Source organism: Odontesthes bonariensis, chromosome 9, assembly GCF_027942865.1.
Source record: "Odontesthes bonariensis isolate fOdoBon6 chromosome 9, fOdoBon6.hap1, whole genome shotgun sequence".
Classification (NCBI taxonomy): Eukaryota; Metazoa; Chordata; class Actinopteri; order Atheriniformes; family Atherinopsidae; genus Odontesthes; species Odontesthes bonariensis.
In genome coordinates this window covers 17685018-17698890 of record NC_134514.1, presented here as the reverse complement: position 1 = coordinate 17698890, position 13873 = coordinate 17685018, and the positions used below count along the sequence as shown (strand labels likewise).

At 42.7% G+C, this 13873-nt stretch overlaps 1 protein-coding gene across 1 annotated transcript in view; it reads right to left on the bottom strand.

The window, feature by feature from the left end:
* Positions 1-13873, bottom strand: part of rsrc1 (arginine/serine-rich coiled-coil 1) — a 108389-nt gene that overhangs the window by 5572 nt on the left and 88944 nt on the right. The window lies entirely within an intron of this gene.

Here is a 13873-nt window from a genome sequence, read left to right as displayed (position 1 = left end):
TCCTACAAAAGGCAAAGGAAAAAAAAACAACAACATACTAACAAGGTAATAGCCAGACAGTGAATTACACTCAGATAATGGCATTCTAAAATAATCAAAATATGAACACAAACTCACTGCAGTGGAATTTTATTATGGAGACTAAATGTGATTAGGTTTCATATAGTTTTCAGGTATCAGACAGCATTCTTCTCCGGCTTGTCCAATCTAACAAAAAGACACAAAAGGTTTCCGATAAATTACTCCTAGATATAAACACATCAAGATTCTGCATATCAGATAGCAAATCATTTCAAGAATTCAAGAAAAAGTCTCCGTAGCGTGGGAGGGCAGAAATAGGTGTGCCGGGAAAGTTAGTGACAGGGAAAAAAAAGACAGAGTCTGAATGCTCCCATTATTCTCCGGCTGTCAATCTTTCCACTGATCAGTCAATATTCATCCCTCCATGCCCCATCCATCCGTCCTCTCCTGCACTCTCCCATCTCTCTATCTGTCAATCCAGCAGACATCTATGTTTCTCTGCTGCACTGACATGGGCTGTGTCATGAAAACAAGGACACAAATGGAAACATGCTCAGAGTGGGACACAAGAGTTGGGATACAAGTGCTCCAACGTGTTCATGTAAACTTACAAACTCACACTCCATGCATGTACCAAGTATGCTCGCACAGTATAACCACACACACGCGCACGCACGCACGCACGCACGCACATACATACACACAATATGGAGTTGGAGCTAATAACAGGAATTAATTCAGTCCATTAGCAGTTACAGAAAGGGTGTCGCAACAGATCTTCATGGCCCCAGTGTTTAATGAATAAATGAATATTTGTTCCAGCTTTCACAGCAAAATGTCACATGCCATCACGCACGCTCTCTATTATAGTTCATAATAGCACTTCAACAAACTCAGTTTTGATTTCAATGCAGTGCAAAATTGGACGAGTGAGTGACGAGTGGAATTAAGCCTTCCTATATGACAGACTATCAGCTTGTCATCCAGTACGGAAGATGTGAGCAGAGACGTGCCGCACAGCGGTTCCAAAAATAGTCATTACCTGGACTGGGGTGCTAGATGAAGTCTGAACACTGGCCCAATATCCTCCTGGAGACTGTGCCCTGTCCGTCACTGTAGTATAACCACTGCATGTGTGTGTGTGTGTTTGAATGAAAAACTCATGCCTGTGGACTGGCCCCACAATTAATTCAGCAAAGTTAATTCATTTTTCCAATTACCCCTTCTCTGCTGTCCTTTGAGCATGTATGCCCTACATAAACAATAACCACACAATCCTGTAGCCGCACTCACACCCATATCTGCTAGCATCTCCTTGGCGGGCCCGTCTGTTGCTGTGCTGTCTGTGTGCTTTGCAGGAATCCATTAAGACCTCAGACTTTTTGACAAACACATTATTGGTAGATAAAATGACTTCCATATGCTGTTTGTCAGATGTCAGCGGGCAAAGATATGTATTTCATGAGAAAATCAAAAATAATGGACTTTGAGTGCAGGCCTAGCAAGCTCAGAGGCAGACAAAAATCAATACTCTAGCTGGGCGAGTGCACTCTGCAGCTCGGTGAGGTCAAAGTTGATATTTAATATTGACACATTATCTGGCAAATTAATTTAACAGGTCGACTCAATTGTCACCGCATTAGAAACGCTTCTCTGTCAGTGATGAGAGGAGGATAAAGTCGAAGCTGAGAGGGGGGGACAGACAGAGCATAGACACAGAGGAAAAGGAGAAAAAACATATATATCACACACTGTTAAATGTACAGCATGCTCTACTTTATATGTGGTTATTGTTCATGTCTCTATGACAACCTTTACTGTGACCAAGGCAATTAAATAAATGTCAATCAATAAACTTGTGTTTTTGTTTATGTCCATTTGGATAATGGATAGTGACTGAACACCGTGTGCCAGTGTGCGTTTGTGTCCTTGCATGATTGCAGACACGCATGTGTGCGTGCTCCTGTATAAAAGAGGGAGTCAGAAAACTCACTTGCCATCTCGTTACTGAAATTAGTTAGATAGACAGCGGTGCTGATGAGTGGCTCAGAATCAATAGGCTATTGTTCTCTCTAAATAGCTGTTTGTCCACCTCATTGATTAAGATCCTAAGACGGGGAGAGAAAATCAAACCAGCCAATGGAAATGGATATCAGCTGGTCTACTTCAGCCTTTAAGATGTGAGCGTAGGTGGCAGTTACAGTCTGCCGCCATAAGAGGAGGCTGTTCAACAACACATTTCTACACATGAGCTGAGGCCGTGGGCCATGGCAGAGTTGCCTTTGTGTACTTGACTTTGGCCTACAGTTTGTCAATCAAGAGCAGCCGAGCTGAATACATTGCTGCTGATGATTAATTCCAGTAATTGACTGCACTGGCGTGCCAGCTGAGTTACTGCACTTGTTTATTGAGGTCTTGTAAATTGCAGCAAACTCTTTGACAATGTTTTTGAGTAATTTAGCATTCACAGAATTTAAGGGCATTTAATGAATGTGTTCAAATGAATAGGCTGCCGCAAGAAAGGGCAAACTGTGCCCCTGAATTTATCGTGACATGTAATGTGAGCAGCGTAGTGAGAATTGCATTTGGGACTCGTTAAATAAAAAAAATAAAAAAGTTACATTTATGTTGAATAGGTCAGTTTAATCAAAGCATGTACGATTTATTTCAGAGATTTAAATTTAGAAAGACATATTTTAAATTCAACTTTCATACGGCCATATTTTTCATGGTCTTCTTTTGGCGTTTTTTTGAAGCACCCCGTCATGATAGAAACCCCACATCTGGATAAACATTTGTTTAAGTTTTGTATCGCATGCCTCTATTTCACAAGTACATGTTTGCTCTCGGTTTCCCAGGTTGGGCTAATGTGTCTTTCCCTCCTCTGCCCCCCACCTCTCTCCCTGCACTGTGGTAAAGATCTGTAATTCAATGCTCAATTTAGGCCCATCTCAGTGGAGATTTTTTTTGCCTGCTAATTGATAGAAATTAAGCCATTAATCAAGCCACTAGCCATCATTCAACCCCGGGAAGATGAATACAAACTTTCATAATAACCACCTTCCCCATTTTAGCCCTCATTAGCATTAATTTTTAATGTAATTATGCTATTCTTTTACACTGAGCTCATAAATTACTGCTCTTTTGTTGCTGGCTGGCCTTGTAAAATCCAAAGTAATGCTTTGTAGTCTGATCTTTAAGGCAATTACTGGCTTCTTCACTCTTTTATCTCCCTGCATTTCCAATAACCTGCTCTCTAATGATTTATCTCCGCTGCACCCCTCCCCAACCCTCATCGACACCATCCCCTCCCCAATCCCCTTCCCCGCTCTTCCTCTCACTGCACCAGCGGCCAACTGCCCTGCTGCCAGCCTCCGCCTCCAATCCCCCGTCCGCCTACATTCTCCCCATCTCTTTAGAGCAGCCCCAGATTCATCAGGGAAGCACACAAACACATGCACGGACGCCTGCCTCCACCGGCTTAACAATATTTACACGATCACACGTGCATGAGTGCGCTGAGTGTGTGCGAGTGCGCTAACTTTGTTCAACATCTCCTTTAGTCATTTTCCAGCTTCATTAGTAAATATCCAGCTCCAGCAATGGCGACACCACCAGGGTAACGCCGGGGTAGAGACCGGCGCTGCATCTCACTCTCTCTGTCTTGGCTGGTCTCTTGTGGGTCTTACCTGTAGGCTAGCTGCTCTTGTTTATGTAACCCCTGAGCTGAGTAAACGCACACATGCATGCGTGTACACACACAGGCCCACATTCACGGAGTTTGGCATCAAACAGCTGAGTTAAGCTTAGCAGGGCTGTGTGCTAGGGGCGATAGAGGGGCTTCGGTCTGGCTCTGTTCTCAGCAGCAGCATCCTGGCTGCATCAAAGTCTTTACTGTATCATTCTTCAGGCCCAAACAACAGCAATGCAATGTGTGACTGGAACTAACAACAACAGCAAAAAAAAAAAAGAAAAGAGAATTAAAACAACTTATTAAAATCCCTCTGATGAGATTTCATTCACAGCTGCAAATGACTGTCTGCAGGACATTGAATGTCATGGATGAAGATTACTGTCTGGAGTCTGTGAAAGGTGCAGCTAATTAAATATTGACATATCAGAGAAGTTTAGGTCTGCCTTGCTTAAAAACCACAGAGTAAGACCTTTAATTCTACGCAGAAAGCCAGACAACCAAAGTTATTAAAAAGGTGTCTGCTGTGGGCCTTGGATAGGTAATACTTTTAGACTGTATTGATTAGAGGCCGCTGACAGGTTCTGATGTTAGCCCTGGAAATGTATCAAGTGGCTAATGAGCAGCTATTAGACCTATTGATTAGCTGATTTCAATTGATAGCTAGCAGGCCAAAGCTCCATGTCAATATTTGCATAACTAATACCCTGAAGCTTTAGACACTGAAAATTGAAACCTCAATGAGTAAAGGAGACAGAAAAGAAGTCAAGAGAGAAATAAAGACACAAAATGGGAGCAGACGAGAAAACTGTTTAAATCTGTTATTAGTCTTCAATGCAGTACGGGCAGGGAGAATTCTACCTACTATTTTTTCTCCAAACCACACAAACTTGAATGCCTGATAAATTAATCATTTTCAGGTGATAAATATTTTTGTAAGGAGAAGGTGTGGCCTTGCTTGATGAACAAAGTGATAAAAGGACATCAAATTCAAAAGACCTTAAAAAAAGTTCAATCTGAGCAACCAAAATACTCATTAACCTCTGGATAACCAAAAGACAGACATTCTTTAAAAGCTATATTGACAGATGAAATTAGACACAGGGCACCACACTCTGAGTCAGGAAAAAGCAAGGTGGAGGAGGAGGATTGGTATTGCTTACAAGGATAAGCTCGGTGGATCTTTTCATGTTTCCCCAAAAACCGACCAGGGCCCTTCCTCGTCTGACCTAAATCCCACTAAAATTATTCTGGGCCCTGCTAAAATGTGGGAGTTACAGTTGAAATACACCTATTCAAATCAAGACCTGGGAGGCTGTGGTTGAGAGTTGATCAAGAAACTAACAGACTCCATGATTGGAAGGGCCACAGCAGTTATAGAGAAGAACGATGACTCAATGAGTCTCTGGATGTGTTTGAACTACCAAAGCTGCGATAGTTTGTTACACTTTTAAACTTGAGAAACGATTTCTGTAATGTATCTGAGCGCGTGCAGCTTCCCCCAAGACCAAACTTGACTTTCTCTTTAGGTTTTATGTTTGCTTACATTTTTGGTTTAACTGAGTACAATGAAAATGAATCCTCAGTTATAGAATTATCCTCATAACAGTGCGCGCGCTGTATAAAGCGCCCCTATTTGGTGGCTGCAATGATGACAAGGTGTGACGCTGTGATGCTGATGCCTGTCTGACGCATGTGGCGGTCGCGGGGTCAACAGGTCACTTAAAATGAAGGAAAAAAAAAATCTAACAGGCTGAGCCAGATGTCCCGAGTCTGTCCCCAAGGAGTGTGCGCGTATGTATATATGTGTTTGTGAGTGGGAATGTGAGCAGGGAGATGTCCAATGACAGAGCAGGTGGCTAAGCCAGTCTAATGTGAGTTCCCACGAGACCACACACACATAATACACACAGTGACTCATATATTACACCTACCCCCCCTTTCCTTAAAGAAGCTGCATGTCTCTATAGCCCATTTTACAGCAACAATGCGCCACGCAGCACAATACACAGGCCAAGTGATCCCATGTGGTGCTCACCTTCTTATCAGTGTCAACTGGTCCCTGTGGAGTTCTGTCAGCTCCTGTCACCGTCATCAAGGGCCTGTCACATATCACTAATACTCAGGTGCCTTACTGAAATTCCCATCAAGCTGACGCTCAGCCAGAACTTCGATTACCAAATATGATCACTTTCTTTGGACTTAATGCCTAAAATGTCACCTTGAGCATTTTTTTGACCTCAGCAACTATGCTCATATGATCTTATGTGATATCTGTTTGGCATCAGGAAATGAGGAGCAGCTGGTGACTGAGTGTCTCACGCACACGCGCTTTTGTAGTGTGTCTCCTGCTGATAGTGATCTCCCTCTCTGCAGTCAATAAAGGTCTGAATGATGAATTAAAGACCCAAACAACCTGCTAATGACAGGATGACATGGCAGCCACGCGCCAGGCTCAGCTATCTCCATCCACATCTTTGCTCATCCCTCCCATACTCACCAATTCTCTCTTTTCTGTCATTCAATCCGGTTCTGCTCCTTTATGCTCTCAACTTTGTCTCCTCAACTGACCCCATACAAATACTCCTGCTAGGGTGATTCAATTCCAGTGTCTGTCATAATTCTATCTCAAAACTTGTGGAGAGGAACAATAGATTGGTCCATCGTTCTATCCTCTATATAACACAATAAAAAACAATACTTTTCCACAGAAATGTGTCCTAACTTTTAAGAAACTACTGCAGCTACAAGCGAAGTTTAAAAAGTATCTTAACTTATATTCTAGTAGCTGAATAAAAGTCAGCCATTTATCTGTAATCCTTGCAAAGTCCTCACTGTCCCTGCTGACCTGCATGCACAGTGATATCTGCAAACACAGAGAGCTAACTGAAACCAGCTGGGTGTGCTTTTGTTGCTGTTTGTGTGTGTGTGTGTGTGTGTGTGTGTGTGTGCGGGAGAGAAAAAGAGAGTGGTATGAGTGTTAGTCGATGTCCTGAGTCTGGGCAGCATCACAGAATCTCATTAAATAGTGACGCTTTCACAGGCTGAGTGGTGAGACATTCAAGATCACAGCCACTTTCTGTGTTGACCGTCTTCAAATGGGTTTTGGCGACATTCCTCACATTATTATACTGCATTTTCTTTCCCATTGGTCTGATTTTGTGAAATAGTGTGCACTCTTTATCATCCTGTTGCAGGAATAATCCGATAAGTTTCAAGAAGTGGGGATAAACTCCGTGTCTTTTCATGGCTTAAGACGGGGTATGTTTGCGACACCCACGGAGCTTTTTATTAAGCGCAGCCCTGTTTTAGTGTGATTAGCCTGCCCTGCCCTTTACCAGAAATAACAAGCATTTGACCGCATTAACTTGATTTTAAACCAGGGTGGGTGGACGTGTGCGCTGAATGTGTGCGTGCAGGAAAAAGTGCAGCGGTCTCCATTTTTCCGATCGCAGGCTGGTCAGCAGCTCTTTTATGAACAACTCTATAATTAGAGAAACACCAAGCAACTAATTACTTAATTGGAGCAAGGTCTTTAAAATGAAAATGATGTAATCAGAATCCTGGAAATGCACGCGGTTCAAACAAACACCGATGCAACTCGCACACGGGCACACACAAACCTCGTGACCTACAGTCCTCCTGACATGCAGCCATCAAGCACCCAACTCCTTCTCCTTAGTTGAGCTGTAATTGATTCTCCCTTTACCCCCGCTGCCTCCTGACAGCGTGCTTGTGTGTGTGTGTGTGTGTGTGTGTGTGTGTGTGTGTTGGTGATATAAGAAAAGGACAGAGAGGAAAAGGGCCCTGTTTGTGTGGTCTGCCTCAAACTATATAAGTAAAGGTCATGGCCGTGAGTGTGCGCATGTGAGTGTGTCTGAGTAGTAATTAATTAAGAAAATGTTCCCTACCTCCTCCTCTTCTGACCTCAGTTGTAGACTAATAACCTTGGCACTGAGTGAAACATTGCTCTCCTTTATTTTGCCTTATTGGAGGGACTCACGCGAAATAACAAAACAAAAGTGACACAATCATTTGGATGTAAATCCAAGAACTCCTTGCAACAAATTATTTTCTTTCACGGTCTAATTTACAGGAAGGAAATGCATGAATAACTCAGAGCAGTGTTTGAAACGTCCAGTCAGTCCTGATACGTTTGATTTCTGTCAGCTGCATTAGAATGTCAGTGAGGGCTTTATCAGTCCGGGACTCTCTCCGTGCTAATATGCCTGAGTATTAATGAGGCAATGTTGCTCTCGCCTCACTCTCTTACTCTCACCCTATGTAACTTTCACAAACCCAGCTCCCAAAAACAAAACCCTCACTCTTCAATGCCGCTGGTGGAGCTCATCTCCAACTGAGGCGCAAAAATACTCTGCTGAAATATGACTACTAAGACTACAGAGGTAGTAGTGCAGCACTAAAGTAGAGGTTTACTAGATAACTCAAGGATAAGTATTACTTCTATTGAGACACAAGTTAAATTGTCTGTGTTAAAATCCAATCGAGTAACAGTAAAAAGGAACTCGTTTCAAAAAGGACAACGGTATGTTTAGAATTTACATGTTAATGCTAGTTTCATTTTAGATCCTTTACACCAATTAAAGTAAGTCCTTACATAAAAAACAATATGAATATATCTAAACCAAATTGAATTTGTTATAATTCAATTTTGACCCCACACCAGAAAAGCTTGTGGCTATCACCACAGGACCATGAAATTAAATAGCTATGGTTAATCGACCTGCACGTGTTTTCACAGGCTGGATGCTGGATCTCCACATTTATCAATAAAATAGACACTTAATAACAAGGCTATTACCTTTCTTGTACTTGAGGGTAAGTTGGTATCTTATTAGTGGCAAAGAAGTTTAATTTTCCTCTAAGCCAGCCTCGGGTGAATGTGACCAAAATTTTGAATATTCATCTGCAGGAAGGTCTTGTTGTATTCAAACAATTTTCAATTAAATCGTGTTCACTAGTGGCTGGCATTTAAATTTGAAACCGACTTGCTAACTCTTCTTTATACATCACGGCAGGTTGCCTGGCGCACCCGACTTTCTCTTTTACACTGTAATGGAAGCCATGTAAACTTAAGTTATGTAAAATACTTGAAAACAAGCACGAGTTAGGCTAAAATTACAATAAAAAAAATAAATACTCAAGTCAAGGAGTCAAGGATAAGTGTAATCTGTCACTTCGAACCCTGACGTTAACCAAAAAGTGTCAGTCTTCATTACTGGATCATAAAGTTTGAATTAATCTACAGTGCAATGTGTCGTACTGTGGGTGTACCAAACATTGTTACTCTGCTCATGCTGGTAATAAATATCACTTTTTGCAACTCTTACTATATCATGTGTTTGCCGACAATATGATCTTCTTAAAACGATAAGGGGAACTACGTGACTACATCACAAGTCTTGCTGTCTCACTGAAACACACACACTCCTAAGTGACCTCCGATGTCTAATGACGAACCTTGCAGGGGCAATCACATGGCCAGAGCCACCCAGGATGCCAGCACTTTGACCTGCAGCAGTCTGTGGGTATGTCTAATCACAGCAGTCTGACCACCCTGTTAGACTGAAGCAAGCACACGACTGCTGTGAGTGATCATGTCCAGATATACGCCTGCAAGTTTGTGCGCGAGCGCGTGTGTGTGTGTGTGAGTGTGTGTCAGCCACTTTGACACACAGGCAATGTTTCTACCACCAGCTGCTCTAATGATCCTACTAATATCCACATATTCCTAAAAATTCCCAGAATGGTCATTTTATCTTAAAAAATTGAAGCTGCCGTAATGACTATAAACCATTCGCTAAAAGCAAAAAAATATGTATGTTTCGCCATGAACTCTAATGAAATCTGTTCATGTTCAGTGTCTGATGCCTGATAATATCCCAAATCTAAATGGAATGGATAGCAAAAAATAAATAAATAAATAGAAAATAAAAAAAAAATCAGGAAAATATATCAAGCTGATGGTTCAATGCGGAGTTGCTGAACGTACATTGGTTTTACTGGCAGCAGGTTAATTGATAAGGGTGACCTAAGAAACGATTACCAATCACAGAGGCTAAAAGGGTGCTGTCAATCATCCGTCTACTTGACCTGAATGAACATGGAACGAAAGCGTGCACGGTCAATTTCTGTGTAATCTACCCTATGGCAGAGATAGCTTGGCTGCTGTCGAGTCAAACATGTCATTCCGTAGATATCTTTATAGAAATTATTAAGCTATAAGCTCCCTGGCCGCAGCCGTCACAGCCACACCAGGCGGCATCAGCATCCCATTACACCGGGACAACAGTGGGTCAAACGGGGTTAGCTGAATTCGGCATTCAGCACCACTCGTTCACGGGGGCCAGCAGCGCTTAGGACAGGAGGTCACCTAATCACCTTGCAGCGCCATCTCCGAGGGGGGAAAGGGTAAGCAGGATGTACGGGGGGAAAGAAAGAAAATAAATTAAAAAAAAAAAATCAGCTTAAAATTTGCAATGATGAAAAATCAATAAAGCGGTAATTGCTTGGCTTATCACCATGCAATGAAACAAATTGGGAGGAGAAGGAAGGCAAAGAGGCGACTGGCGCACGGCACGGACGGAAGGTTTTTTTTTTTGGCTGCGGAGAGGGGAGCTGAGCACAGAAACAGGAGAGAGAAAGAGGGGAGAGGAGTTCGGGCTTCAGTGGGCCAAGGCAAGGAAAAAAGGTCTCCTCGTGATAATTAAATCTTCTCACACTGATTTTCTGCCAAATTTATTTCCCTGGGGACCATAACTCTGATTCAGTGCTTACAAGCCTAGCATAACTAATCATTTCAACGTGGGGGGAACCACAAACCTGAATGAATAGGGAGGAGAGGGGAGAAAATAAAAAGAAAGATGGCTCGAATGAATCTGTGACACTACTCACCATCATTTAGGCAGCGAAAAATAATCAAATATTAATGTGGAATGTTCTCAAGTAAGATTGTATTTGATAGAGAGCTTTGAAGTGATGGCGCAAATGCCTGTCAATGTGTTCTCTTTTCCACTTTCCATGCAGAGCCATACTGGCAGAAAACATCCTTTAATTCCTGGAACAAATAGAACCCATGAAGCCAATGAAGTGTCGGTTCAATACTCCTCTGACTGTTCCTGGCATGATTGTGTTGAACATAATAACACAACAAATAAGGCCATTCATCTGAAGTAACGACAGGAGATGAGGCCAACTCCACTAATCAATACCCAATCAATACAAACCAGATTTTCTTACATCAAAATCACTGAGACAGATCTTCCTTCAGTACAGAGTCCACGAGAGCAATACAGTGCCTCCCTCAGGTACTAAGGCAGATCATATAACCAAGAGAAAGAACACAGCTTTAGGGAAAAAAAAGTATATTGTCGAGCCCGAGTGAGGATGCTGGGAACTATAAGGGCGTCTTGGTCTAATTAAGACCCTCTCCTTGCGGAATCTTCATGTTTTAGTTAATGTGTTGAGATAGTGGACGCCAAATTGCTCGTGTTTACCAGCAACTGAATTTCGCTGCTTGTCCTTCAAGCGATGCTGCTCGGTGCGGTAGCGTGGCACGCCACACCGTGGCCCCGGTAATTAAAACATTTAAAGCAGAGCCAGCCCCCCCATGCTCCCCGGGTGTGATACGGGGGTCACGCGCCTGTAGATTCTAATTTGCGCTCCATTTGTATTCATGACAGGCACGTGCTAAATATTTAACAGCAGCCTGGCAGGAGTTTTGTATTGTTAGGCTTTCCAGGTCAAATAATTTGATTTCCAGGCAGATTACATTAAGCGTCAATGTCCAAGCCACCACTCTCACTTGCCTCTCATTTCCTGTCTTTTATTACAGCCGAGATAGGCCAGAACTAAAGGGATATGGCTTTGGATTATACAAGAGCTTGTTATCCGTGGATTAGTTATTATTTTCAATTAGAAAAGGGATCACATCATTTATTATGGACACATGCACACACCCACACCGGTATTGGTATGAATGCAGAGGTGAAATTTCAGCTGACTGACAAATTGTTCGGCAGCGCATGCAATTATACCAAACAAAGAAATATTATTTCAAACAAATGATGGTGCGGTCGCACTCACCCTACATGATATTTCAGCTATATTTAATTGTCCTTGACTAAGATATCCCTCCATTAGCAGGGGGGTGTGTGTTCTCGCTCTCACTTTTCCTTTATGTTGAACAAGTAAGGCAGGAAACCAGATCCAGATATTTTCTGTTTCAGCCGAGGCCCTGAGGTGATTGACAACAGAGCTAGTTAAACGGTGATGAGGCGTTAATGGATGCTAGGGAGAGAGAGAGAGAGAGAGGGTGGGGTGCTGGGGCTGGAAGGGGGGCTTGGGGTTGAATATTTAATGGCCATATAATTCCTCAACACAGACTCACACACACACAGGTCCACACCCAACCAGTGACCTGTCCTACACACCGCGTAATTAGGGAAACAGTCCTTTCGTTTAACAGGCAAAAGAGCAAACGGTAGGTATACTATATTCCCCTAATGATATGGGTTAAAGAGCTATTATACGTCTCATTAAAATATATGATCTCCCAATCTGGTGGTGGTTTGAGGTAATGGGGACGGAGCAGGTTCAGGGCTAAGATATCGTCTGTAAGCTACAGGCTAGTGTGCAATCCATAGCTACGTCATTCCGTATTTTGGAGGAAGGCTGCAGAGATTCAAACGTGCTTCTGTCAGAGCCTCAGAAATGAGACACAGGGGCCTACAACTCACGAGATGACAGCGCTGAATGTGTTTGAGGTTGTGCAAACATCTTCCTAACCTCTACAGGTTTTATCTGAAGAGAAAGGCGGGAATTGACAGAAATTTGAGCGGGTTTGTGCAGACGGCAGCTCACATACCTGTAAACAATTCCCAGCACCCTTTGGAAATCAATTATAAAAAACAGAAAAGATGAATACCGGTGAGCAGTATGAGCATGTTCACTCTTTTTGGACATTACGCAGACAAAATGCTTTATTGAGAAAAAATAAATGTCACGTTGATAAATAATGGAAAATTGTACCCAGTGTATTTACTCTCTGATGTAGTCACCAGTCAACCTTTACTGCACTTACCAGCTCATTTCATTTCCACCAACATATCGGTGTGCTTCAATATATTACAAAGATATATATTACAAACTAATTACAGCGAGAGTAAACTCAGCGGGGAAAAAAAGCGGGGACGAGGCGCAACAGTGGTCGCAGATACCTCTGATGTACAGAAAAAAATAGAATCCACAAAAATCAGAGTCGTTTAGCTGCAATTTGACATATTCATCTGTCCGGGGACACATCCAGTACTGCCATTCACAGTGATATTTGTGCGTTCGATAAAGCTAACAGTAAAGTCCACACAAACCGACTGTGTCCGTCTTATTATAGCTGGGTTCACTGTGTTAGCTAAAAGCCCCCTGGGCAAACAAACAGCATCTCTAAGCTGTAATAGCCTAAACAAGGCATCTAACTAACAAAGGAATCATCCACCTCTCTCTGTCTCACACCCTTTCATATCATGCGTTTCCTTCTTCAACCACTAGCATCATCTGGCTGCCCTTAACCAGAGAGCGCCAAACATTCCTTTTAAGTGGAGACTACTTTGTTAACTGATGACCACGGGGCCAGTTATTGATCCTCTCCTTCCTCTCTCTCAGTAAACCTTGCAGATGAATCCCCCTCTCTTCTCTCAGGGCTCCACAGTATGCAGCTGCAGTTTGCTACAATAATAGCTTGCATATCATAGCATCCACATGAATCAGATCTCGGCGGTTTCGATTAGGGCTAAGCTAACTAAAACACATCGCCAGTCTAGGATATGGATCTATTTATGAACGTGGAGTGTAGGTGGTAGTGTTCTTCACTTCTCCCCTCCATTTTCTTTAAAAGCTTTTTTTCCATTTCAGTTGACTTAGCAGTTCAAGTGAAAACTTTGCAGTTGTGCTGACCTCTGCGAGGCCCTGCAGGGAGTAAGGAAACCCTTAGTGATCTGCTGTTTAGCAGCAGCAACGGTCCACCTCCTCAATTTTACTTTTGCCGGGAGCAAGGGCAGAAAAGGATAGAGGGCTAGCTGATTCTGCTTTTAAAAGTTGCATTCACGTTTTCCAGTGACAGTGTGACTGGCTTCTCTCGCAACC